At 33.2% G+C, this 15,635-nt stretch overlaps 2 long non-coding RNA genes across 4 annotated transcripts in view; one reads left to right on the top strand and one right to left on the bottom strand.

Moving 5' to 3' along the window:
• Window positions 1-15,635, bottom strand: part of LOC112653945 (uncharacterized) — a 96,488-nt gene that overhangs the window by 38,467 nt on the left and 42,386 nt on the right. The gene's annotated exons all lie outside the window — the stretch shown is intronic.
• LOC112653944 (uncharacterized) lies at window positions 2,426-5,675 on the top strand. The gene is made up of 2 exons (XR_003132647.2): window positions 2,426-2,735; window positions 4,785-5,675. It is a non-coding gene; the product is annotated as an uncharacterized LOC112653944 (long non-coding RNA).

The raw sequence follows: 15,635 nt of genomic DNA on the forward strand, positions 1-15,635 counted from the left end.
TTGTCCTTTCCTCATGCCTTGGGAAATTAGAGATCAGACTCACTGCAGGAGCTTTGTTATGTCCAAGACTGTAGATATGGGTTTTGGTGTGGTAATAAAATGTGGCTGAAAACATGGGATTTCGGACTTTATGGTAGATAAGAAAGAGCATTAGACTTGAATCCAGGAAATTAGATGGAGTCTTGATGCATGAATCATATATTCTCTGTAAACTTTAATTCAATCACTTTATTTGAAAATCAGTGTAATAATATCCAGAGAAAAAGCATGGTAGATGTGATGTTCACGTTATACTTATAAAAATTATGTTGAAATATAAAAATTTTGTAGAGATGACATGTTCTATTATGATTATTACCACATAATAGTCAGGATGATCATTTCCTTCCAAAACAGTTCCTTAATCAAACTTTTATTTTCCTTAGAGTCTCTGGAACAGACTTACTGTTTTCCCTTAGCTATCATGACCAAGATGATCCAATTAACTCCCTTCTTAATAGATACATCATGGTCTTACAATGTTCAACCAACTTTTTAGTTTCTAAAACAAGCACAGCTCCAGTGTTGCTCAGTCTTTCTTTCTTTCTTTCTTTCTTTCTTTCTTTCTTTCTTTCTTTCTTTCTTCTTTCTTTCTTTCAATTTTATAGGTTATTTTCTAATGTAAATAACAAGGTAACAGCTGAAATGTGGATAACAATAGTAGATATAAACAAGTACATTTACCGAAAAACAGACATGTTTTACTTAGATCATGAAGGAAAAGACTTAACTTCTGATAGATCATAATTTGTTTTCAGAGAAGAAAGAAGGAAGACTGATCCACATTCATAAAAGAATGATTGAGGCTTTTTTAATGACAAGCTTTATCATAGCAGTCATGGTTCTTAAACAGAAATCACTTGGGGAGGAAATTTAAGGCCACTAGGCTGGTAATAGGATGCTGCTCTGAGGAACAGGCTTTTGAGGCTGAAAATGAGAAATTAGAACGTGAGGAAGGATGTAGGAACTGCCCTAGATTATCCTTTTATTTTTCTCATCTGTTATAATATTCTAGCAATTGATCAATTTCACAGTAAATGCCTTATCACCATTTCAGCAGATGTTTGTCTGCTGTTGACCAATAATTAGAATCTTAAAGTTTAAGTTAGGAAAATTCACAGGGGTCAACAAATATATTTATTTCCAAATTTCCCTGAGCATAAGGGATACTAGGGAACTTGTTCCCCAGAGATCCTGATTCAAAATGTCTGTGGTGTGCCCCAGGAATTTATACTTTCAACAAATGCCTAGGTGATTCTATTGATCTAGCAATTGTGAGAATCTCTCATGTTATTGCCTTGGAGCTAAAAACTTTGAGACTCAGCATAGCAAACAAATGAATTGCAAGATCTCATAAACTGAAAGGAAGCTGAAACCAGTTAGTGCCAGACTTGTGTAAAGAATCCAGAACTCCTAACTTTCAGGCCAGAGCCCTTTTCTCTTTTAATTCAAGGTCTGACTAATGTGAAACAACAGTGCATGTCTTTGTATTATTTGGTATTCACCAGTCTACACCTTGAAAGAACAATGCATGTCAAAATAAGAATTGTTTTTGTCTTGTGTACTCATGAAAAGTAGAATAATCTACTCAAAACCCTTTTAACAAATTTTCATTTGTGAGGATTTAAAACTGGAACTTGACAAGTTTACAAGGACAGTTATAAACTGAAATAAGCTCCTGGGTGAGGCTTTAGAATCCTTTTCCTTAGGGATAGTTGTATTTTTAATATTTTTTGTTTTTGTTATTTTGTTTTTACATGGTATAGAACCAATAGATAGTGGAAAAAACAAGTTGACACATCTGGAAATATATGTTAGCACCATAATTTTATAATTTACCAAATTTTTCCTTTTGATTTCTACTTTCCTTCATTTGCAAGAAATTATTAATAATTATATGCATTAACATAGGACCTATAAATAAATACAAGGAAATAACACAGATATAGTATCTTAGATTAAACATATCATTTACAACCAAGAATTGGCAAAGCAATGAACAGAAACTCCTTTAAATTTATTTATCCATGTCACATCTCATTCTTGTCTTCTTGCCATCAGTAGTCACAAAGCAACTTAAAAAAACCAAAAGCATCAATAGTACAATAAAAAGAAAGAAAGAAATGGACTCAAGAAATACATAAAATGCAAAATCTTTAGGATTTGTTGTGGGTTGGGTATGGGAAAGGAAGGAAAGAGGTTATTTAAGAGCGACTCCAAGGCTTGCTGAATGACTGAAAGGACAATAGACCTAATCAGAAAAATGAGAGAATCATGGGTGAGGGCAGACTTTTGGTAGACTGTGGGGGAGGAAATATCAAAAGTTCAATTTTGAGGCTGTTGTGAGGGAGTTGGTTCTAAGAATTCTAAGTAACAATGCCAGTAATTCACTTGAATATTCAAGACTAGAGTTCCAAGGAGAGAGCTGAGATAAAGATATAAATATATGTTTACATGTATTTGGTAATTATTAAAATTATAATCATGAATAAGTTTTCCTGAAAATATGTAGGGCAAGAAAAAAAAAGGAAGAAAAGCAGGCCTAGGAACTTTGAGTTCTTTGAAGATTTCAACATAAACAGTAAAGGAAGTCCTGCAGCAGAAACTAATAACAGCAACATCGCTAGAAAGAAAACGAGAAAACAGTGGTGATAGAGAAGCTAATGGCCAATGGAGGGAGTCCCAAAGGGCAAAAAGTAATCAATATTTATAAATAAGATTTTATAACTAAAAAAATGAAGGCAAGTATTGACTGGATTTAGTGAAGTAGAGCAATGATACCCTTTTGATAAAGGAGAGCCATGTTGGAGGGAGTTGAAGAATGAGTAGACATATGAAAGGGGAGGCACTGATGATTAAAACATTACTAAAATAGAAATTAAATTAGTCTTGTAGTTGAAACGGGATGTGGGATTAAGGAAGGAGTTTTGATTGTTGTTATTTTTTTCCATTTGTTTTGTCTTAAGAAAGATATGAGATAATTCAGTGGAGATAGGGGAAGAAGGAAACACTGATAATGAGATTTCCTAGAAAAATAAGAAGCTTAGCCTCTGCTATGTCAACTGAATGTGCATCCTTTATGCTAACAGGATACTTGTATACTTTTTTTTTTTTTTTTGATACTTGTATACTTAATTCATTAAATTGAGAGATTTATTTTGTTTTATTTGTTTTTATTCTAGGGGAAAGTTAGAAGTTGCCTAGATGTTAAGCCAATATGGAGTTGATTAAAGTATTGTATAAATGTAAAATAAATTATAATTGGGTCTTCAAAATTATCTACATTTTTATTATTGAACTGAAAATATTTTTAGCAGTATTATTCATGTTTTTCTCTTTTTACCTTATGCTTAGTAAAGTGTTTTACACACACATCATGAGTGTTTAAAAAACACTGACTAAATAAGTAGAGATATATACTACATGGAATAAAAACTCCATTACACAAACAGGTATACAAGGAATATTGACAGTTCTTCATTTTCTATAAATCAGCTTAATTTTGATGCCAAACTCTTACTTCATGGGAACTTGTGAAACATTCTGTGTCAATGTCCACTTGTGCTCTTTTGCTTCCAGCTCCTGGCAATGTTTATCTATGGGCTTCTTTGGCTCCTTCCAGTCTGTTATTTTGTCTTATGTGGGAAGTGAGAATCTTGGGCTGTAGGCCCAGGGTCCAGGATCTGGCCTCCTAGTGCATTAAGTATCCTTAGAGAGAATATCTTGACTCCTCTCAGGGTACCATCAAAGAGTTAGCACAGGTCCCTTTGGCTTATATGACTCCTGCCCATTTCTCTCATTTCCAGAAATGTTTAGCCAGTGAAGCACCTGCCCTTCTACATCTTCATTCTTCTAAATGGTTTTGGATTTTGGAAGCAAAAGACAGCACTATAATAAAACTTTCCTAAATCATAGAACATGTTACCTCTTATGGTCCAAAAGAGTAATATCTCAAATATTATCTGGCCAAATATATTAATTTTGTGAAAAAGTCCTGAGGATGTGGGATAGACAGATAGATGATAAATAGAGAAATGGAAAGATTGATAAAGTTTCTGTGTAATGAGACACTGTGGGGATTTTTAAATTTTGTTGCATTACTCGACTCATTTTCTTTTTTCTATTACTTTTAATGGTGTCTTTTCTAAGATATTATTTAATAAATGAAATAAATATGGAAAAAGGAAAAAATTAACTTTAATATCTGGAAACAAATGGTTTTCATTGGAAAGTACAGCATTGCCTAGAGTTGATACATGGCAGGGTCCACCAACAACTCCAGCTTCTGAATGGCCAGGAATATAGGTGTAAGAAATCCCTGTTTCTCATGTTTGCGCTTAAAAGCATATGCAACTGTTGCCTTGGGGATACACTATATTAATTACATGCTCACTTTTGAGTATTTTTCTTTTCTAAATAGTCATATTGTATGTGTTGCATACAGAATAACACCATTTTTTTTCAATGGACTCCATCCTGCTTTGCATTTAAGTAGTTTTTAGATATATTATGAAAAGGTCTCCAGTTACAGTCAGACGACAGAGTTTAATAAATCACAGAGAATGGAAATTTTATATGGGAAAAGGCATGTTCTATACCTTTGCCATTCAAAAATTTATAATTTATCCATAAAAGGATGTCTGCATGTTTATATCCCTTTTGAGCATATTCTTCAACTGACCAAGCTTTAGAAATGGTAGGCTCTATTCAGACTGTAATACTGTCCATGTTACTTGATCTTCCAGCTTTTCCTTTTTGACTTCACTCTCTGAGAAGTGTGAGATGGGAAATGGAAATCCTGTTTTCTTCTTTTCCCCGTAAGTAATCATTTGCTTTGACTAAATTCCTCTCAGTAATGCTGACAGGCATGCTGCCAACAACAGAGCATTCACTACTTATTGCTGTTGAACCTGCCCTGCTGGACTCAAGGCTACTCACCAAAGGAGCATATTCTGATCTCCTTCATAGAGCAAGCCAAAGTGAAGTATGAAATGATAGCTACCTACTGTTACTTTGGTTTGATTCTAAGAATTATACATGACCCATCTTTAATCTTCACTTTGTATAAAATTCCCCTTGCTCCTGAGGCCAACGAACTAGGAAGATTGAAGCAAAAGTAAAGCCTGTAAATATTCAAGGCTAATACTTTGTCAAAACAAGATCACACCATAATGAGTGTTATGCATACATTTAAGAAGACTCTCTTTTGTTCCCTTGTGCCTTTTGGGAATTCAGTTCCAGAAAGTAGCTGTCAGCTATCAGGTCAAAACTTCGGTTTAAGGATGTTGGGCAGCTGCTACTGGATGCAGAAGCAGAACAGAGAAGCTACAACTAGAAGAGTCAGGGACTTAGTGAAGCTGAACAAAAGACTAGGCAATGGATTCACAATAGGGGAAAAAACAAAACAAAACAAAACACCAAACCAGGTATCCAGAGGCAAATAAAAATTGAAGAACACCATGAAATAGCAGTTTGGAATCATGCTGGTGAGCAAAAGTTCCAGGCACATGGATCCTGGGAATCGTAACTCCCAGGATGGAGTGGACTCCTCAAAATGTGGGACTCACAACAGTGAAGGAAGAAGATTTTAGACTTTGCTTGGAGTCACTATTTAATAAAAATTAATTAAAATGTGATTATTTTACTTTTAATTACCTTTCAAACCTTTTCCAAGAAAAAAGTCTCAATTTAAATCCGTATGTTTCATAACTCTATGGTCATTTATTTTTTATCAGAAGGAAACCTAGTCTCTGGCTTAGAGGCTTAAATGTTGGGGTTTTTATCAAATGTATTTTATATCACCTCCTATTTTGGCAACTAATATTTTCCATTTTAATAACATAAATTTTTCTTTGAAACATATTTAAGGTGAACTTAAAGAGAAATAATAGGTAAATAATAGTTTTAATGTAACAGAGATGATTCTTAAAATGGCTGAAGTCCTGAAGATGGCACTCAGATGACAGACATTTGGGACATAGAGTTTTGAGTATGATGACACACTCTTACATGTACACCCGTTTCCCCCACCAATTAGAAGCTTTGTCTATTTTCATAGAGACTGAGAATACTGAACGCACACATGTACACCCAGACCCACACACACAAACAGATATTATTGTGAAGTGTGAGTGTGGGAAACCTACTTCCAGCTTTTTTTCTTATCCAATAAAGGAATTTGAAATGAAACAACAAGGACGCCTGGGTGGCTCAGAGTTTGATCGTCTGCCTTCCACTCAGGTGGAGATCCTGGAGTTCTGGGATCAAGTCCCACATTGGGCTCCCCGCAGGGAGCCTGCTTCTCCCTCTGCCTGTGTCTCTGCTTCTCTCTCTGTGTCTCTCATGAATGAATAAAAAAATTTGAAAAAAAAATGAAATGAAACAACAGCAGCAAACAATTTCAAACCACAAAAAAATAGTTTATTTTATGTTTTCAACTCCTCTGAGTTAAGGTGCTTACCCTTAGTGATCCCATTTCAGATTGTCAATGGCATTCTCCTTGGCTGATGACAACCGTGTTGTATAACCCCAGCATTCTGATCCCATGATGGAATGTAAGGTTTAAACATACTCCAAACAATATTACTTTGTGAAGAGTTTTTAGACTAGGAAGGTCTTTTTGTGGAATTGAAGCATTTTTAAAATTTATTTATTTATTTTTAAATTTATTTTAGCATAGTTCACACATAAGGTTGCATTGGTTGCAGAAACACAACGTAGTGACTTAACAGCTCTATATACATTATGGTTTGAATCTGTGAATAAAGCAATACTTTTCCATGATATCGTGAAACAAAAACAAGTTAGAATGGGAGTCAACTATCATAAATCAGCCTATATTCTAATAATAGAAAAGAGCTGTCTTGTCTTTTCTTTCATCTTGGATAACATGTTTAACTTTATATCTAGTAGTCCTGTCAATCTAAACCCACTGTTTTATAACAGTTGTTTTATAACAACTGAAATGTAACATACATATAAAATAGCTGATACCATAATAGTACAGTTCAAGGAACATAAAAACATGTTTATAATACAAGCACCCCATCCTTCCCGATTACAGTCACTACAGTCCGACAAGGATAACTGATATCCTGGCTTGTAATAGTTTAGATTAGTTTTCACACATTTTAAAAAATATATATAAATGAGATAATGCAGCATATACTATTTTATGCCTGATTTCTTACATTCAAAAATTTTTTTTGAGATTCAATGTTATGTTTATGAGTGCAATTGTAGATTGTTCATTTTTATGCTGTACATTTATTTGTGAAAAGATATTGAATTTCAGAGCAGAGAATTGCAAATTCAAACTACACTGAGATACTATTTTTATCTATCAGATTGGGCAAAATTAAGGAGTGGAACAACAGAATCTATTGGTGAGCCTGTGTGATTACTTTCAGACTTTGTAGGCTGGAATGCAAATTGGTATTCTGCTTAAGAAGCACACACAATTACATGCATATTTAGTTTTTGATCCAGTCCTCTCACTTCTAGGAATTTAACCTGCAGATATGCCTATAACAATATATATAAACACTAAAAATATTATATAATTTAGGGAAACACTGTTTGGAACTGGAAAATACTGGAAATAATCTATATGTCCATACATAGGAGGATGCTTGAATAGATGATAGCACATTCCCACAAAGGAGAGCTACATAATTTATTTTATTATTTTTAAAAGATTTATTTATTTGTGAGAGACACACAGAGAGAGACAGAGAGAGACACAGGCAGAGGGAGAAGCAGGCTCCTCAAGGGAAGCCTGACGTGGGACTTGATCCCAGGACTCTGGGATCATGCCCTGAGCCAAAGGCAGAAGCTCAACCACTGAGCCACCCAGGCGTCCTGAGAGTTACATAATTAAAAAAAAAAAAAAAAGAAAGAAAGAAAGAAAAAATAATTTTATGTATAGACTTGGAGTGATTTCCAAAATGTATTTTAAGTAAGAAAGGCAAGGCACAAAAAGTGTCTTATTTTTCTTTTTGATTAAGAAAGAATGTAAAATTTAAAAAATACATAAATGTAGTTCTCTCTAGTGCAAAACAAAAGCTATGGGATGCATATGCTAGTTATTACTGGGACCGGTTAATATCAAGGGATGATTGTGATGGTGTGGAAAGGATAAAGAAATGGGGGAGGCATTCAATTTTCCCACAGTCTCACTAATACTTGTTATTTTTTGTTTTAATTTTTGTTGAAAACTGTCCTAAAGAGCTGTGAGATGATTTGCTTTTCCCTAATAATTAGTGCTACTTAATATTTTTTTATATACCTGGTGCCCATTTGTATGTCTTCTTTGGAATGTGTATCCAACTCCTTTGACCATTTTAAGGATCAGGTTCCTTCCTTCCTTCCTTCCTTCCTTCCTTCCTTCCTTCCTTCCTTCCTTCCTTCCTTCCTTCCTTCCTTTCCTCTCTTTTTCTTTCTTTCTTTCTTTCTTTCTTTCTTTCTTTCTTTCTTTCTTTCTTTCTTCTTTCTTTCTTTCTTTCTTTTTCTTTCTTTCTTTTTTTTCTTTCTTTTTTCCTTCCTTCCTTCCTTCCTTCCTTCCTTCCTTCCTTCCTTCCTTCCTTCCTTTTTTCTTTCTTTTCTTTCTTTACTTTTTCTTTTCTTTCTTTCTGGAGATTGTGATTGCAATAGGAAGGAACAGTGAGAGAGGGAGAGGGAACCCTAAGCAGGCTCCACACCCAGCAAGGAGCCAACAGGTGGCTTGGTTCTGCACAACCTTGAGATCATCACCTGAGCCAAAAGTCAAGAATCTGTCACCTAACTGATTGTGTTATTCACCACCGTCCATTTCTTTCTTTTATCCCACTGTTAAGTTGTAGGAGTTCCTTATATATTTTGGAAGTGTAACCTTTATGGATAAATGGTTTGCAAATATTTTCTCATTTCATAAGTTGTCTTTTACCACTTGTTTGTTCGTTTCTTTATTTACTGCTGTGTAGAAGCTTATTAGTTTGTTACCACTTGTCTATTTTTGCTTTTGTTGCCTGTACCTTTGGTGTTACATCCAAGAAATTATTTCCAAGACAAGGTCAGGAAGTTTTCCCCTATGTTTGCTTCTAGGAGTTTTGTAATTTCAGATTTTACCACATCCACATATGCAAAGAGAGACACAAGGAAGCTTTTGGAGGTGACAGTTATACTTTTTATGGTAATGGTAATGCAAGAGTACACTATGTCCGAATTCACCAAATTGTGTACATTAATTATATGCAGTGTTCTGTATGCTGATTATATACCTCAATAAAGGAAAAAGAAATGATTTGTAAATTTTTAGTGGGAGGAAGTGACACTTCTCTGGGTATGCCTTCTGGTACTGTTTCATTTTTTTTTTTTTTTAAAGTAAGGTCAAAATAGAAATGGAATTCCAATGAAAAACAAATTAATTAAGTCATATTTCAAATAAATACCATAACTACCCTAAAGGTTAAAGAAAAACTAGCCCTAAGCACAAATATATATTAATATATTGGAAATTAGCAAATGAATAACAAATAAACCAATAAGCAAATAAATAAACAGGGAAAATAAGAAAGCTCCTCTTTCTAGTATAAGACCAAGTAACCAATGTGGAAATAATGATCAAATTATACTTAAGACAATCATCATCATAAGTTCAAGCAGAGATCATTAATGTTAAAATGAACAGGTGAAAGTTTGAGAGAGTTATTTATATGGCCTTAAAGTATTTCCATACATGTATTTATTAATTACAAAGGGAAAAATAAGTGTTTAGGAGAAACGTTGCAGAAAACCACCTTAACCAAGAGATCCAAATAGTATTATCAATAATGGGAAAAATCGGCCTCACATTCTACCTGATATTATTGCTGGAAAGACCACAAAATCATTCCTGTGATATCTCTATCCAAACTGCATAATCTGAATCCAATCATGAGAAAACAATAGTGATCCCAAAGTGAAGGACATTTTACAAAATAACTGTCCTGTACTCTTCAAAAATATCAATGTACCGAAATTCAAAGACTGCAAATCTATTTCAGAATCAGGGAGTCTAAAGAATCAACTGGAGGCAATATATAACCTGTAATCTTATTTTATTTTATTATTTTATTTTTAAAAGATTTTTTATGTCAGAGAGCACACAGGGGGAGAGGCAGAGGAAGAGAGAGAGAGAAACTCAAGTAGGCTCCATGTTGAGTGTAAAGGCTGCTATGGGGCTCGATCTTACCACCTTGAGATCAGACCTGAGCCAAAACCAAGAGTGAGATGCTCAACCGACTACAACACCCTGGTGCTCCTAGAATTTTATTTTTTATAAAGAACGTTACTGGAAAATGGATTAAATCTGAATATTATCAGTCAGAGAATCAGATCAAATTAATTACCTTTTAATAATTTTACTGTAGTTGTAAAAGAGAATGTCCTTGATCCTTAGAAAAGGAAATTTAAGTATTTCAGATAAATGGATATGTCTGAAAATTATTATCCAATGGTTGTGGGGAAAATATGCATATATATCACATGTAGAGAAAATAAATTATAAAATATCAACTATCATTGTACACATAGGTATGGATATATATTCACATATGCATGTGGTATGTATATATACTTATATGTGTATTATATATGTATATATAATACACATATTTTAAATTTGGGGTATCTGGATGGTAAAAGGTATGTAGAATTCTTTACATAGGATTTTTTTGGTATTCCTGAACTTTTCTGTAAGTGTGAAATTATGTCAAAATGAAAAGATGAAAATTTTTTTAAAAAGAAGTCTAGGACAAGCACACCCAAAATTTTACAGAGAGTGTCAAAGAATCAGGTGCTACTCCTTAGTAGAAAATGGAATAGTAGAATTCCAGGCTAGAAAAGGTAGTAAAGGGAAGGTTAGAAAGGTACTTAGACATTAGTTGCTATGGCAAACAGGCTAATTTTGCCCAGTAGAATCTCTTTCACCCAGAACTTCTTAACTCAGTAATATATGCATGTACCAAACCATATACTCTTGTACTTTAAAGTTGTGGCCTGGAATTGAACAAAAAACTCCACATTTCCTTGAAAATACTGGTGAACTTGACACCTTATCTCTCTATCCTTTAGCTCTACTGATGACTAGAAAGTGGACATTAATTAATTGAGGCAGTCTTGTACATTTCCTATTTTCAAATATAAATTCCCCTTCAGTAAAATAATCATGGTGCTTTTTATAAGGTTTTTAGTGGCTTTTATATAATGATAATGTGCTTACATTTGCAAGGTTTGCTTGACTTTCACAAGTGGTTTAAAATGGGCAAGGAAATCTTTTCAATGTATTTACATAATTAGTACTTATTTAAGGCTGATATACAAGCTTAATTATTTAAAATACAAACAGGATTTAATTAACAAGTATGCTAATTGTGCTAATTTAGAAATTAGGCTCAATTCAATCTTCTTTGCAAAACTTTGAAAGGGAATGGATTATAGTCAAATATAGAAGATGTAAATATATTGGAATTTCTTTGAAATACGTTATTTGATTTCAGTATTTCATTGTTAGTATTTAGAACTCGTGTATTGTGTGTAAAATACCTTGTAAATTTTGCAAAGTTTAAAAATGTCATTTGACATTATCTCAGCTTATTTTTTTCAGTATGAAATGTATATTAAGACATGGCTTGAACAGCCACACTGACCTTTAAATTAAAAAAAAATAAAATAAAAAGCAGTGTTAGTGTTTTTGATTTGACAGACCTCAAAGACAAGTTAAACTTCCTGCTAACAGCTAGAGGGAAAAACAAAGTGTGGTATTGGCTTGCAATTATAACCTTTGCTGAGAAAAATGTTGACTCTGAAAGCCAGCAAAACAAAGTTTTCACTTAGATATTCATAGCTATTGTTTCTTATATCTGTGAATAAATAGTGACAACAAATGATAAATAATTCCAAAATTCTACTGAAAATAAAAATTCTTTATTTTGTGGTTACAAAGAGCCTAAATAAAAAGACTTCCTTTACAGAAAATATCTGCCATAGAAGAAGTACTTTTTTCTTTTTTTTTTTGGATAAGTCTAATTTGTTAGGGCTTACCATAAGATTTCTGGCAAATGTAATTTACGTGGAGGCATCTATATTCAAAAGATTCTGATTAAGTACCTACTACATGCCAGACTAATCTGAAAATATTTTATTGAAGACAAATTTTTAAATATTATGTCAGTGTCTGAGTGATCAGCTGTGCTGATATTTATAGAAGAGTATATATAGAATACAAAAGAAATGATAAGGTTTTAAAAAATGACAAGAGGAGAGTGTCAATTGCCAGAGGTGACAGATTATGGCAATTTATTCTCTTACTTCTCGTGGATGCTTATAAAAACTAAAATAATCTGGAACATTTTATTTAATACTTTTTTGATTTAAATAAAAACTGGTAGTCTACAGTAGGTCAATTTCTGAAACTCCTTTTCTTTATAAGAATATTTTTGTGTAGTTTATATGAAGCCCAGCAACAGATGCCTTTTCTTATTCAACTGGATTGAAGTGAGGATGCAATTTTTCTATCATACTTTTTAATATAAACTTTATGATTTCATTGCACTGAGGATTAGCTTTGTATTATATTATTTCTGTTATACATGATATATATGTATAATTGTGTACATTTTCTTTTTTCTCTCTTAATTTTAATTTGTCATCAAAACTACCAAGAAGTTAAAGAGAAAAGAGTCCACTATGGTGTCTTCTATAAAATGAAAGAGTGTGAAGTTTATGTACCGGAATTACATGAATTTAGTTTAGCTCTATACTTGCAATGAGTATTATAATGGCAGTTCACTTTATAATGCTTTTCTACTCTATTTTATTTTAATTAAAAAAAATTATTCATTTGAGAGAGGGAGAGAGAGATAGGGAGAGAGAGCCCTAGCACAGGGCAGAGGGAGAAGCAGGCTCTGCACCAAGTAGGAAGCTCAACGTGGGTCTTGATTCCAGGACCCCTGGATCATGAACTGAAACAAAGGCAGATGCTTAAATGACTGAGCCACCCAGGTACCCATTTTCCTACTCTACTTTAATGTTTTAATTATTTAGAAAACTAATAGACAATTGCATCATGAAATTATTTGTTACTGAGGAATTTTTAAATAATAGAGCAAAGAGAAGAGAGAGGAAAAAATAGGAGAGAAATAGGATTTTGTGTATAGAAAACTAAATGTTTAGGGAAATTCTGATAAGTAAACATGGGAGCAAGCTAAAGGAACCTTTGTTTTAAAAGCTGGATCTTAAGAATGGTTAAATGAAACATCATTTTCTTTTTTTCCTGTGAACAACCGATAAATCAGAAGAAAATAAGACTCTCCGGCATGAAAGGATGAAGGTAACTCTAACCACACTGAATCAGTTAAAGCAAACTTTATATTGGTTTTTGTTCACAAATGTCATGTCCACTGCATTTTGCCTTTGGTTTCCTTTCATTTGAAACCCTAGGAAACCTGAAACTCAAAATAAAATTCCTACCCTTTGCTGAGCTCTGTGGGTTTGGAAACTTCTCTAGGGTTTAGTTCATTTCTTCATTCTTACCAACTGGCATAAGAATTAGACACCAAACCCAGATGAAACCACAAAAATTGGTCTCAAAACAGCCCTGGCTATCAAGAGAAAGCAAAATGTTAAGCTTATAGGTTCACTGAATGGTTCAGGGTTTTGGAAACTATTCACATTATACTTGGCCCTTTTTATCTCTATTCTCGACCCCAAACTAAGAAATCCCTTAGGATTTAAGGTTTCAGTTTTAGGACAGAAGCTTGGATCTTAACAACAGAAACTTTCTTACATAGATACTCAAGGAAAGAGAATTGTATGTATTTCAATCTCATGAAAAGATAAATTTAAAATTTACCTAAATTTGCATCATTACTATAAAAACTTGTAAAATGTAAACTAATCTCCTAATTATAGACTAAGATTGATGAAATATCACTGACTCACTAGATTATCCAAACTGTGATGAGTGGTGTATAGTGAAGATATTTAGTAGCTAAGTAATTTAAGAAAATTAAAATACACAGTGTTTTTGGAATAGTTAAAATTTTAACTGCAATATAAATAAAGTTTAATATTGACTTGCATTTAAAAATAGGAACTAAAATTCCAATTACATTTTGTAATTGCGGGAATAAACAAAAGTAGGCAAAAGTGAGTCATGTTCATCTTTTATACTTTGAAAATAATCTACACATTTTTTTCTACCATCTCTGACCTACGGAATGATGGTCATCTGCTGCTCTCATATTTGAGTTCCACTAATGTCTTCCCATTCAAACCAGAAGATTTACTTTGTCTAAAAACCAATGCTAAAAATAAAACCCAAAACAAAATATCTTGCATTGACTAGATGCCTTGTTAGGATTAAATTTGGATTGAATTTGTTTTCTTAACTAACCTATACACACAGAAACACAAACACACACACTACTTTTCCTAACAAATTTTAAGTCTACAAAACAGTATCACTATAAGTCTCTATCCCTTTTAATGAACTTTTGGAACCCTTAGCCAACTGTCTATCTATTTCACTTTGGCCAGAACTGCATCAAATAGCAACTTTCTAAAGGAAGGTAGTCTGTGAATACAAGCATTTTTAATTGGACACAATATTGCCATTAAAAAATAAGCATGTTTTTAGTAAAACAATAAAGGAATCAATACTATATATTAAGCCACAACCAGCACTATCTACTAATTTTTTAAAATTCACCTTATTTTTAAAAAAATTGAAAACAATAATCCTTGCCATTTATTTTCATATGGCTAAGAATAAAGAAGTGTGTAAAGTGATTAACTTAGTTGAGAATTTTCCAGAGATGCAGAAAGATAGTAGCCTTTAGATGAAAAAAGCACATAGAATAGGATAATTAAAATAAATCCAAGTTTATAAACTGCAGTGGAACTCCAGGGGGTAAAGGGTGGAAGATATCCTAAAGGCAACAACAGAGGGAGGGAAAAAAAAAAATTCAGAGGGAAGGGAAAAAATATCTGCAAATGAACAATACTTTTAAAAAGATTTTTTTATTTATTCATGAGAGACACACAGAGAGAGGTAGAGACACAGGCAGAGGGAGAAGCAGGCTGCCTGCAGGGAGCCCAGTGTGAGTGAGACTCAATCCCAGGACTCCGGGGTCACGACCTGGGCTGAAGGCAGATGCTCAACCACTGAGTCACCCAGGAGACCCCAAATGAACAATAACTTGATTAAGAGCTTTAAAGTAAAACTAAAAAAGCATTAGTGACTAGTTGAGAGGTGAAAATTAAACAAGATATAGCTAAAAGAATAGATTAAGATAATATAAAAGGTATAAAGAGAGTAATTTTAGTGTTTTAAAGACTGATTTTCGCAGCAGAATCAACTTGCTGATCAAACTGAGAATTTGCCATGTTGTAGGTATCCATTTTAGAAAATTAAAGTTAACCTTAAAAAGGATCAGATTAGAATATAAAGAACATAGGGAATAAAGAATGACATGATCACTCCAATTAAAAGCAATAAATGATTGAGGAAATAAAAACCTAGCACATAGAATACAAAATAAGATAGTGGACAGAAGTAAACATGCATCAGTAATGAT

This window comes from Canis lupus, chromosome 3 (genome assembly GCF_003254725.2).
Source record: "Canis lupus dingo isolate Sandy chromosome 3, ASM325472v2, whole genome shotgun sequence".
Taxonomy (NCBI): domain Eukaryota; kingdom Metazoa; phylum Chordata; class Mammalia; order Carnivora; family Canidae; genus Canis; species Canis lupus.